This window comes from Pteropus medius, unplaced genomic scaffold, assembly GCF_902729225.1.
Source record: "Pteropus medius unplaced genomic scaffold, Ma_sr-lr_union100, whole genome shotgun sequence".
In the NCBI taxonomy this organism is placed as follows: domain Eukaryota; kingdom Metazoa; phylum Chordata; class Mammalia; order Chiroptera; family Pteropodidae; genus Pteropus; species Pteropus medius.
The window spans coordinates 63,026,369-63,038,127 of NW_024349800.1; the positions used below are offsets into that span (position 1 = coordinate 63,026,369).

The window sequence follows — 11,759 nt, forward strand, 5'->3', positions numbered from 1 at the left end:
ACAAATATACACTCATACACTCATTCATGGAGGCATGTGCCATCTGGAAACTAGAGTCTATTATTCTTGGCACCAGAAAACTCTCCTTTGTAGCTCTAAAGTTTGTGGCCTGTTCTCTTTCCTCTTTTTCTAGCTTTCTTCATATATAATTTATATACCATAAAGTCAACTTGTTTAAAGTATACAATTCAATGATTTTTAGTTTACAGATTTGTACAATTACCATGATCCAATTTTAGAAAATTTTTATCATTCCCCAAAAAACACTTGTCCCCATTAACACTTACTCCACACCCCACCCCCACTTCTCCTGCCTCCACCAGAGGCAATAATCTATTTTCTGTCTTTTTTAATGGATTTGTCTGTTCTAGACATTTCACATAAATTAAATCATATAATATATGGCCTTTTTGTGACACTTCTTTTGCTTAGCATGTTTCCAAGTTTTATCTGGTTTTACCGGTTCTTTAAGTTTATTCCTTTTATTGATTAATAAAAGGAATATTTTATTGTTTGGATAGATATACCACATTTTGTGTATCCGTTCATCAGATGGTAGATAGTTGGGTTGTTGGTCTATGAGTAATGTTGCTATAAACATTCATGTACAAGTTTTTGTGTAGGCATATGTTTTCACTTCTCTTGGGTAGATATCTAGGAGTATAATTGATGGGTGAAAACTCTATGTTTATCATTGTGAGGAACTGCCAAACTGTTTTCTGAAGCGGCTGCCCCATTTTACATTTCCATGTTTGCTTGTTTTTATTCTCACAGAGGACAGACACTTCCTTGTTTAAGATGGCTTGGAAAAGAGGTACAAGAAAGACACCATGCTATCTCAAAACCACGTTTGATCTCAGAACTCTGTGATTCTTGATGCCAAAACAAATAATGGAATTAACAGAAATGTTTGAGTATTTTGGTGTCAAAAGGGAGGCTTGAGTCACTTTGTAAGAGTTTAGTAAACCTGTGTCTAAACAAGTTGTTTTCAGGCATTTCTCACTTTGCTGATGCCCAGCTCTGCATTTTGACCACCCAAAAAGTTTGTGCCCCAAATTCCTGAGGTAGACCTGAGCAAGCACCAATTCAAAGCTCAGAGAGTCTCCAGCATAGAAATATCCAACCTGTTATTTTCTGCCTCAAGGATCCAGGAGAGTTGCTTCTGTGGTAAGACTCAGAGGCTCCGAGAGGCCAGGGAATTCAGATTACACAGACTGGGGAGATGCCATTTTCCTTGTTGACTTGGCCAGAGGGCCAAGGACTTATTTTCCCTCACCCCTTCCCAACTCTTCTTTGGAGAGTTAATCTCCTAAGGTAATAGTCCAGGTTTCTTTTAGATACAAGGAATTGCCTCTTATTAGCTGTGTGGGGTAGCTGGACCGAGAAAGCAGAATCTATCTACAAGCTTGGCGTTCCTCATTTCAACCTGCCAGACCCCTTTTTTCACTTCACTAAGTCTCCTCTAGATCATGGCCTGGGCAGGAAAGGCTAGAAACTCGTACATTTAAAAGTCTCTTTATGAAAATAGTGGATTCTTAAAACACCCTAGGAGGATGGGCCTTTTGGGCCTTTCTCTCAGTTTCTAACCTCTCTGTATTGAAACTGTCCATGTACCCTCTGTCTCCCCCAGGAAACTCTGGGCTGCTGAGGGCAAAGCTGGGTTTCTTTATAGTTGTCGCGGCATGCCACAGAGCAGGCTCACAGTAAGCATTTGAAGAGGGAATGAGTGAATGAGGACAGTTATCTGAAGGAGAGGACTAGGTCTTCATGTATCTAGTGGGCTCTCACGTGACGAGGAGCCAATCTAGTCTATGTAACTTCCCAGGGAAGATTATGTCCTTGGGGATGGATGTTATAGGCAGATTTGCTCTCAATACAAGGAAAAACTTCCTTAGCATTAGAACTGCTGCCTTAGGGAAGGGGCGATGTCTTGGTCACTGCGTCTTTAAACAGAAGCCAGACTTCTATCTGGAGAAATAAGTGAGGGGATTACTGGTGAAGGGCTGGATGACCTCTTTGGATCCCTTCCAATTCTGAGGTAAACCAGCTGTTGCTGGGCGCGGGGGGTGGGAGGCGCCTTCTGTTTTTCCAAATTCATGGTAAAATAGACTCAACTCTTCCTCGCAGATTTACTCCACAAAGTGTTTGGAAAATGTAGATGATACTCAACGCCTTGCGGAATTGACTAGAGAAGGCAGCAGCTGTTTTGTCCCCCCATTTCCCCTTGGATGTTTCTCCCTGGTCTTCCTTGTAGGACATCAGCGTCTGGCTTCTTGTCTGTTTCACTGTTACTGTATCTCTCCCCATGTTCTCACTCCGGGCAGGGGGTAGGGGAGGGGTCTTCCCTCCTTTCCTCAGGATGTCTCTCTACGACTCTCCTTTCCTGATCAGAGCCATTTGACTTCTTTGCTTCTCTACTCTTGTACGCTTGCACCCGTCCCTCTGTACCCACCCCCAGTAAAGAAACCTACTGTTACCAGGAACCATTCTGTGGAAAGTGATCTATGTGTTTAATGACATGGAGTTTCCTTTGGAATCTCTGTGAGAATTCAACATTTTCAAATTCAGAAGATAGGGAAGAGAAAGAAAGAAAATGAAAAGAGAAAGTTCCTTTTCCTCTCCCATTTAGAAGAGCCTAGAATTCCCTCACCCCCTCGCCCTGGCTCCAACCTCCTCTCCACCCAGGAAGAAGAAATATGCAGCATTTCACAGTGGTGAGATCAGGGAGGGTGGTGAGTGTGAGGTTAGTATTTCTCAAGACATAGAGCTGATGTCCTCAGGACTTTCTCTGGTCCCCAAGATTACGTGAGCAGCCCCTTTCCCCATAGCTCCATATGCCTCTTCTTATCACATTACCACAGTTGTGATTTCATATTTACATGTGAGGTTATTTGATTGGTTTTTGGATTCCCCATGATATTTTAAGCTCTTTTATACCAAAGACTGTGTCAGTTTAAATCACCATTGAATCCACACAAGGCCAACAAAAATTCTGGGCATACAGTAAGAGCTCTATTAATATTTGTTAAATGAACAAATAGATGGAAATTTAAAAAATAACATGAATATTTCATATGGACTTTTCTTTTTTTTTTTTTAGGTGAGGCAATTCTTGGTTGACCTCACGGATTGCAAGGACCTTGTCAGCTTACAATCCCTTATTTTTTTATTTTTTACACCTACAGCACCTGGTCTTCCTAAGTGGTCTCTCATCCAAGTACTAACCAGGCCCGACACTGCTTAGCTTCCAAGATCAGATGGGATCGAGTTTGTTCAGGGAAGCTGGCCATAGACTCATATGGACATATTTTAAATAAATATGTATTTATATGAACTGCAGAGTAGTCTTTGGGAGGAAATTAATCTTCATAGTTGAATTTGATTTCAGGTACTTGAGGAGAAAGAAGATGAAGCCCAAATAAGTGCTTCCACCATCCCCAGCCTCACTCCCTTTCACTTTCAAGAGATCAGAACTCCCCCTCCATTTCCCAGCCAAACCTATGGGTATTGAGACCAGAACCCCAAATTCCCTATACGGAACCTGCCAAACAGAATAGAGAAGACTTTGCTGTATAGGACTGTGGGCCTATCACAGGAAGGTACCCAAGGATTGTGTTACTTGGGTGCCCAGTCAAAAGGAAAGAGGGAATGGTCAAAAAAATTGGTGTAAAGTAAGGGCTTACGGGGAGAAGATTAGAGGAAAAAAGAGAGGTAGGAGAGTTAGGAAGTGAGGGAGCCTCTATGAGTGTAGTCTTCCAGAAACTTAGCCAATGAAACTTGCTCTTTGTGTTGTACAAGAGGACTAGGTGGCCAGACCAGGGACCAACACTAATAAGGAAGAGTTCTCTACTTGTCGAGTGAGCCAAAGAGGAAAGAGATAGAGAGGAGGAAAGAAGAGCCAACATCAGATATAGTGGGAAGATTGCAGGCAGACTAGGCTCACTTACTAGGTTATTTGCATCTGATATGAGCACTGGGATGATGTGAAATGATGACTACAATTTCAGGTAATTACAGCCATCACACTCCCTCCTTTCCCTTCCCAGGTGCTGCCTCCACTCTAGACCTTAAAGAATGGTGAGGAGGAAACCTAGAAGAAGGGATGGTTCCAAGATATCCCTGGGGAGGGGGCTGTAGTATCTGAGAGTCTATCCCATCTCTACCAGCTTGCCTGCTCACTGCCAAGCAGCCTATTGATGTTTGTTTTTTGTTTTTTTTTGTTTATTTGACAGGACCACATACATACACATAGTTGCTGGCATACACAATTAATCCTGTGGAGTATTTCTGATTTGTGGTTTAACCCTGTCCTGCACGTAACAGGTCTGGGTCCCAAGGCCCCATGGCTGGCTCACATGGTTCCCTAGCAACCAGATGAGACAGGGAAATGTGCACAGTTTCATCACCACAAGATGTTAGGTCAATTAATATTCATTAGCAGTGTCTGTGTTTGGCTGCTAGGAGACATTATAGAGAAAAAAAAATCTTTGTTGCCTGAGTGGGGGATGGAAGGGGTGTAGGGACCAATGAATATGTATATTATGAACTGAAGATGCATTTTCTTATATTAGCACATTGGCCTGTCTGCACGTGTACATGCAGATTTTTTAAAAATTCATCTTTTTATTTACTGTTATTCCTCCAAATTCATTGTATGGGAATACATTTCAGAAACAATAAGAAGGTTCTACCCCAAAATATTTATCATGGCTCGTTTATAGCACCTGATATTATATCACTAGTAATTATTTTATTTATTCTATGACTTTTTTCAGATTCCATTGTATAGTCAATGGAGTCTGACAAATATGGTAGAACAAAAAAGAAAAACACATAAATTGGTTTTATACTTATCATGTAAAGATAACCATTATTAATCTTTTTAGTGTATGCCCTTTGGGTGTTTTTTTTTCCTTCCAGAGATATCACACACACACACACACACACACACACAGAGTCACACACAGTTTTATGAAAATAATATTCTATATATACTGTTTTACAGACGGCATTTTACAATTTGGCATTATTATTATGAATGTTTTCTCATGTCTATAAGAATTTTCTACATCTTTTTTATTAGTTGCATAATATTTCAGTGATTCTATTTCCTATGGTTCATTTAACTCATGATTCTATTCATGCATTTAAATTGTTTACATTTTTTTTTGCTATTATAAATAAGGCTGCAATGAATATCCTTGTGCATTTATCTTTGAGGCCTTGTCCAGTTATTTCTTTAAAGTAAATTTCTAGAAGCAGAATGGCACATTTAAAGGTCTTTTATATACTTTGTCATGTTTCCTTTCAGAGAGAAGGAAACATTTTCCACTTTTATCAATAGTGAATGAAGATACCCTGATGATCTTTTTAAATAACTCTAGCAAAGATTAACATGAAGTCCCCAATGCTCAGTATCTGAGTTTTGTCAGAAACCTCTTTTTACCATACTAAGACTGGAGCCCTGAGCCCCTTTGAGAGAGAGGGTGCAAATTTTAAATTAAGGGGATCTGGGAGTACAGATGACTGGTGATTTTACTTCAGCTTGTCAAGTGTTTCCTGGCAACTCATCCTCAACAGCCCCAAAGTGCAACCTGAAACCAGCTAGCACAAAGTCTGTCCCTACAGTGATGACATTCTCCCCTGGACTTCATACTCTGTTCTGGACAGACAGCTGCTGGTCATGAGGTGGACCTCAGGGAGCTCTTATTTTTAGTCTCAGGGCTCTGATAGCCCTGAGTCCCAACTCCAGAAAGATGATGAGGTGATCACAGAGGAGGCTCTGAGGGTTGGTGGCATGCCCAAAGGGCTTGCCTCAGGACAGAGAAAGCAGGTCTCAGCTGCCTAGGGAGTCCTGATGAAAGAGATGAGAGTAGGATTATGAAAGGTAGCAACACCTGTGAACTCAGCAGTCCTCCCAATACTGCTCTGATGTGGCAAAGTTTCCTTCTTACTCCTAGCAAACAGAGAACTAACTCCTCCTACCTTCGAGCTATGTGGGGCAGGAGATGGGCCACGGGAGTGGGAACAAGGTCTGTTTGGCCCTTTTTCTGGATTCTTTTTAAAAACAGTCCTTGTCAAGGATGACCAACTGCCACAACTTGAACTTCCAAATCAATGGGACCAACACAAACACTTGTGCCCACTAGGCCAGACTAGGCAAAGAAACTCCCTGTGGGGTTGAAACTCCTTTGATGAGGTCTGATGGCTTAGGACAAAGACAAGTGGCGGGGAATGGGGTAGTGTAGAGTAGTGGTTCGCGAAGTGTGGCTTGCGTACCAGCAGCATTGGCATCTGAGAGCTTATCAGAAATGCAGTTTTGTGAGTCCCACCCAAACCCACTGAATCAAAATCTCGGGGAGAGTTCTCCAGGTGAACTCAAGGCGTCCTCCAGGTGGTCCTTATGCCTAATCAAATTTGAGGTATACTGATGTGGAGCACAGGACATAAATTTTCAGTTGTGACTTTATGTGCCATCCCGTTGGGACCCCAGGTAAGGCACTTTACCGCTTTTGGCTTCAAGTGAGGACAAGCAGTCTTTGCCGCAATCCTCTCCTCAGTATATCATGTAAGTCAGGTGTGTGTGTGTGCATGCGTGTGTGCATGTAGGCGTGCACGTGTGTGTAACTGTGGGTGGCTAATTTGGCCCCAGTTCTTCTATTTTCTTTCCCTTTCTCTCCCATGAGATGGTAAGGATAAACACTTTTGGAAACAAAAGCCCCATGTAAAAACCAACCGATGATATTTACCGCAAAGTCCTCTGGGAAGAGGATCTTGGGGTCCCCCATCGGGCTGCTCGGCAGATCCCAGCAGGATGACATGTTCTCGCGGATAAGAGAGGAGGTCCTAAAGAGCAAAGTAAAATATTGGTTTGGATTGGGGATGATTTGAATTTATGAATTTCTGTCAGCTTATTATTTCAGAAAATGCTCTCAGTTCCAGTTTAAACTGCCTAGAAGGCGCTTTTTCTTTTCTCTTAAAACAAATTGGTGGAATGCATGCTACAATAAAACATTGCTATCTGGGTTTAATTAAGAATTCATCGAATTAGTGAGGTTTTGGAATGTCCCCTAGAGTCAATTGTTTTGAGGTTTCTCCTAAAGTCAATGTGCCTTGGTGTGAATCCAGGCTCTAACATTTACAAATGTGTGACCCTGAGCGAGTGACTGAACCTCTCTGTGCCTCGGTTTCCTCATTTATAAATTGGGACTAATAGTGGTAACTACCATTAAGTATTGTGAAGATCACATGGGTTAATAATATATGGCAAGTACTGAGACTGCATTTCGGCATGTGTTGGCTCTGCTCGCTGTTCAGGTCACTTCAATTCTGGTCTCCTCTGTTCAAATTCAGGCTCACGTGGCTTCCATGCAGCTCAGCCTCACTAGGGACAGGGCCGTTATCAACTTTTTCTGTCATTTCTACAACAGGATCCAGCTGCATTTGGAGCTAACTGCTTTCTCTCTTTTCATCTCCCTCTCCCTTCCCTCCAATTTCCATTTCTTTTGTGAAATAGTTAAAGTGCTTGACGTAATTAGCTGTTAATTGTTAGCAGCTGTACCCATTATCAGTTTAATGCCTAATTAATTGCAACAATTAATGCTGCCTATCCTGTTTTAGGAACTGTTGATGAGGGAAGGCTGGTGTTGTTTAAGTTATATCTTAATTAATTTACCTCCGATTTTTAGCATTTGACTAAAAATTCTAAACTAGGGGTTCTTTGCCTCATATGAATAATTAGCAGAGGATCAATTGAATGTGCAATAGCCTGGGGTCCATCCTGTGATGGTTGGGAGTCAGCATTCACTTTTAGAAGTGAAGCTTCCAGAAGCTCCTGGCTGTCCTATTGCATTGTGGGGCCCTGTACACAGTGCAGGGGCCCTGTACAAATGCACTCTTCTCTGTAAATTTTTCCACGCTGCCATGTTGTAAGAAATTGACAAACCAAGAGCCTCAAAAGCAAATGGATTTCTCCCTACTACTTTGTTCAAACCTGCAATGGAGCATTCATCTCCTTTGTAGATGACTTGTATGGACAACAGACGTGGGGTGTGAGCTCCTGCAGGGCACGACTGTCTGGGTCACAACCACATCTCCAATGGTAGTAGGATTTTTAGTCAACTAAAAGGAGAAACAGAATGGATAAGGCATAGTCTCCATTTTTCGAGTTTCTTCTGGGAGCCAGGCATAGTGCTACATGCTTCCAGCACATTTAAAAAAAATTCTCACAATAACACTGCAAGGTGGGTATTATTATCCTTTCTATCTCTGTTTTACAGATGAGGAAACCAAGAGGTTAGGTACCTGGCAAATAACAGAATTATAGCTCAAATCTACATTATTCCACTTCCAGTAGACTTGCCAGTGTACAGTCTTTCTTAGAGTAAATGAATAGGTGAATCTTGCAGCACTGTGTTCTAAAGTGACTGGTTTACTTTTAGAGCCTTAGTACCGGACCACATTTCTTTGGATGATCTCATTGTCAATCATTCAAGGAAGAGGCCAATCCTGGTTCAGGCAATGTTGGGTCAGGAGGGCCTTTGACTTAGCACAGAGGTCCCCAACCTTTTTAGCAACAGGGACAGGTACTCCTACGAGAATCTAATGCCTGATTATCTGAGGTGAAGCTGAGGCGGTGATGCCAACGCTGGGGAGAGTATGCAAATACAGATGAAGCTTCACTGGCTCACTTACTGCTGTGCGGCCTGGATCCTAACAGGTCATGGACCGGTACTAGTCCGCGGCCCGGGGATTAAGGACCCCTGACTTAGCAATAGGATATGAAGGCAGGTGGCAGAGGCAAACTTGAGAAACACATTTCTTTCTTTGGGGTTGGAGGAGTTGGAAACCTATACCCTGCGATGAGAGATGAGATCCAGAACACTCTGCAGGATAGTAAGCTTGTCTCAGCAGCATGACAGCAGGCCAGCTGGAGACACCGTTGTAAGTAAGACATCACTGTGGTCTTAGTTCTTAAACTCTGAGAAGAGTCACGTTTAATACCCAAGTGTAGAAGTCTAAAATAAGGATTCCTAAAAGATTCCAATTCTAATCCTTGGATCCCTCAAAAGATTCTAGTCCTAATCTCCTGAATTTGTGAATGTTACTTGATGCAGCAAAAAAGGACTTTATATGTGATTAAGGACTTTGAGATGAAGAGGTTATCCTTAATATCTTGGTGAGCCCTCAATGCAATCAAAGATATCCTTGTAAGAGAAAGGCAGAGGGACATTTGACACAGAAGAAAAGGTGAAGGTGATATGTCCACAAAGGCAGAGATCTGAGTGATGTGGTCACAGCCAAGGAATACTGGCAGCCACCAGAAGCTGAAGGAGACAAGAAGCAGATTCTCTTCTAGAGCCTTTGGAGGGAGCAAGGTCCTGCGGACACCATGATTTCAGCCCTGTGATACATAATGGTCAGACTTCTGACCTCCAGAACTGTGAGAGAATAAATTTCACTTGTTTTGGGCTACAAGTTTGTAGTAATTTGTTACAGCAGGCATAGGAAACTAAAACATCAGGTTTAAAGTTTTCCTTGTTATAATCTCTTTATGTTATCCCTGAGTGTTCGGCAAAGCTTTAAGTCAAAAAAAGAAGAAGAAGAAAAAGAAAAAAAATAATAAAAGAATTAATGATAAGAGCCAAGTTTCCTGTTTTGGGAATTATGTAGTTGAGAGGTTCCTTGGAGTAAATATATAACCCATTATAGTGATTTTAGGGTGGCAAGTTTAGGATTAGGTCTGAATGCATATTTAAGAGAACACTCAAATACTTAATAAGAAGTAAGTTTATTATTAACCCATTTTCCATTTAGAAAAAAAAAGTTCAGCTCACTGCCAGCATTAATTTAATTTTACATAAACATACTCTTTGAGACTGAAGCAAATCTGACTGGTTTTCTATGTGAAAATAAAATATAAAAACTGTTCTTGGAGTTATTTCTAAACAGAACTTGTCTCTAATCCTAATGTAACAGAAATGTATACATAAATTGGATCCATCAAATGAATCTTTGGCTAACCACTGTTCGAGAATGATGTTAACATTATGAGTAGGAATGCTACGTTTTTTGGGATTTGACATTTTCAGTGGTTGAGAATTACTGTGTTTTGTAAATGGAAATACCACTACTAAAAACATAATTCTATAACTAGAATGATGTCATTTGTTTCCAAAACTATCAATATACTAGAATGATGTGAAAATAATAATAAAAGTGAGATACTTTGTGGCAAACTTTGGGGGTAAGTTTAGGATTGTAATCCATGAGTTATTTGGGGGTAAATGCTGCAGCTGCCGGCGCCGCCGGCGAGTATTCTCAGGGAAAATGGGAAATGGGTTAAACAAGAGAGGTTTATTTGTTGTATGTGTAAGTCTAGAGTGGTCCCGAGCTGATGTGGCAGCTCCACAGCTTTTTCAGGGGCCCAGCCTCCTTCTATCTAATTGCTCCAGCTTGTGATCCTCATCCTCATAGTCCAAGATGACTGCTAGAGTTCCAGGCATCATATCTGGCTTCCAGAAGCAAGATGGAGAAAGCAGAAAGAAGGGTTCACCCTCTTATTCTTAGGGAGGCTTCCAGAAAATTTCTCACACATTTCTGTTTACATCTCTTTGGTTAGAAATTTATTTCATGGTAACACAGCTTCAAAGGATGATTAGAACTGAAGTGTTTTACCTGGGTTACAATGTGTCCAGCTCAAAAAATTAGATCCTGTTAAGAAAAAGAAAGGGAGAAGGATTTTTGGAGGCAACTGGTCATTTCTGCCATACCAACTATTCAAGTTCTAGAGTTCTCTTTGTGAGGGGAGAGGAGAGGAATTGAACTGTACTTAACTAATGTGGATATTTATTTATTTATTTATTTATTTATTTATTTATTTATTTTTAGGTGATGCAACCCTTAGTTGACCTCACAGATTGCAAGGATCTTGTCAGTTTACAATCCCTTATTTTTTATTTTTTACACCTACAGCACCTGATCTTCGTAGGTGTTCTTCTATCCAAGTACTAACCAGCCCCGACCCTGCTTAGCTTCTGAGATCAGATGGGATCTGGCTTGTTCAGGGTGGCATGGCCATAGACTGGATTTTTTTTTAATATCTCACCTGCAAGGGGTCTTGATACTAGTGCTACCATGTAAATCTGATGTTTGTAAACTGGAAAGTTTCAAGGCCAGAGTGGATAGAATGGCTATGGGTTTGAAAACCATAAGGAATAGTAGAAGAAATGGGTTGGTTAACTGGAGGAGAATCTTTTTTAAGGACAGAATGATTTGTTTTCAAATAAATTCAGGGCTGTTATGTAGATATGAGAGTGAATTATATTTATGACAAGATAGAAAAGGAATAGGGTGGAAAGGAGTCCAATTTTAGCTCAATATGAGAAAGAACTTTCTAAAAATTAAAAAAAAAAAAAAAAGCCAGCAATGGGGTGTCTGCCCCTAGGGAACTGATTCTCTCACTAGGCTGAGAGCTGTCAGGTTTGCAAAGGGTGGGAGGCTAGACTGGATGGCCTCCCTTCTGACCCTGTGAGTCTGCGGGGAGTCAGGGGAGACCCTCTAGGGGCTTGTCAAAGATCACAGTGGAGGACACAGCACTGTGAGGGTCTGTGTCTTAATAAGAATCAAATGAATTAGGCTGTCAGGGAGAGAATTTTCCATGCCCCCAAGTAACAAAGCCGTAGTTGTTGCTGGGCTAAGGCCTGGAGCTCTGTGCCAGCATCCCAAGGAAAGAATGAAGGGAGTGTGGCTCTAGTTTG

General features: G+C 41.3%; 2 pseudogenes; both read right to left on the reverse strand.

The window, feature by feature from the left end:
* Nucleotides 1-3,176: 3,176 nt before the first annotated feature.
* LOC120622561 (uncharacterized) lies at nucleotides 3,177-3,294 on the reverse strand (annotated as a pseudogene).
* Nucleotides 3,295-10,965: 7,671 nt separating this feature from the next.
* Nucleotides 10,966-11,084, reverse strand: LOC120622626 (uncharacterized; annotated as a pseudogene).
* Nucleotides 11,085-11,759: the final 675 nt, after the last annotated feature.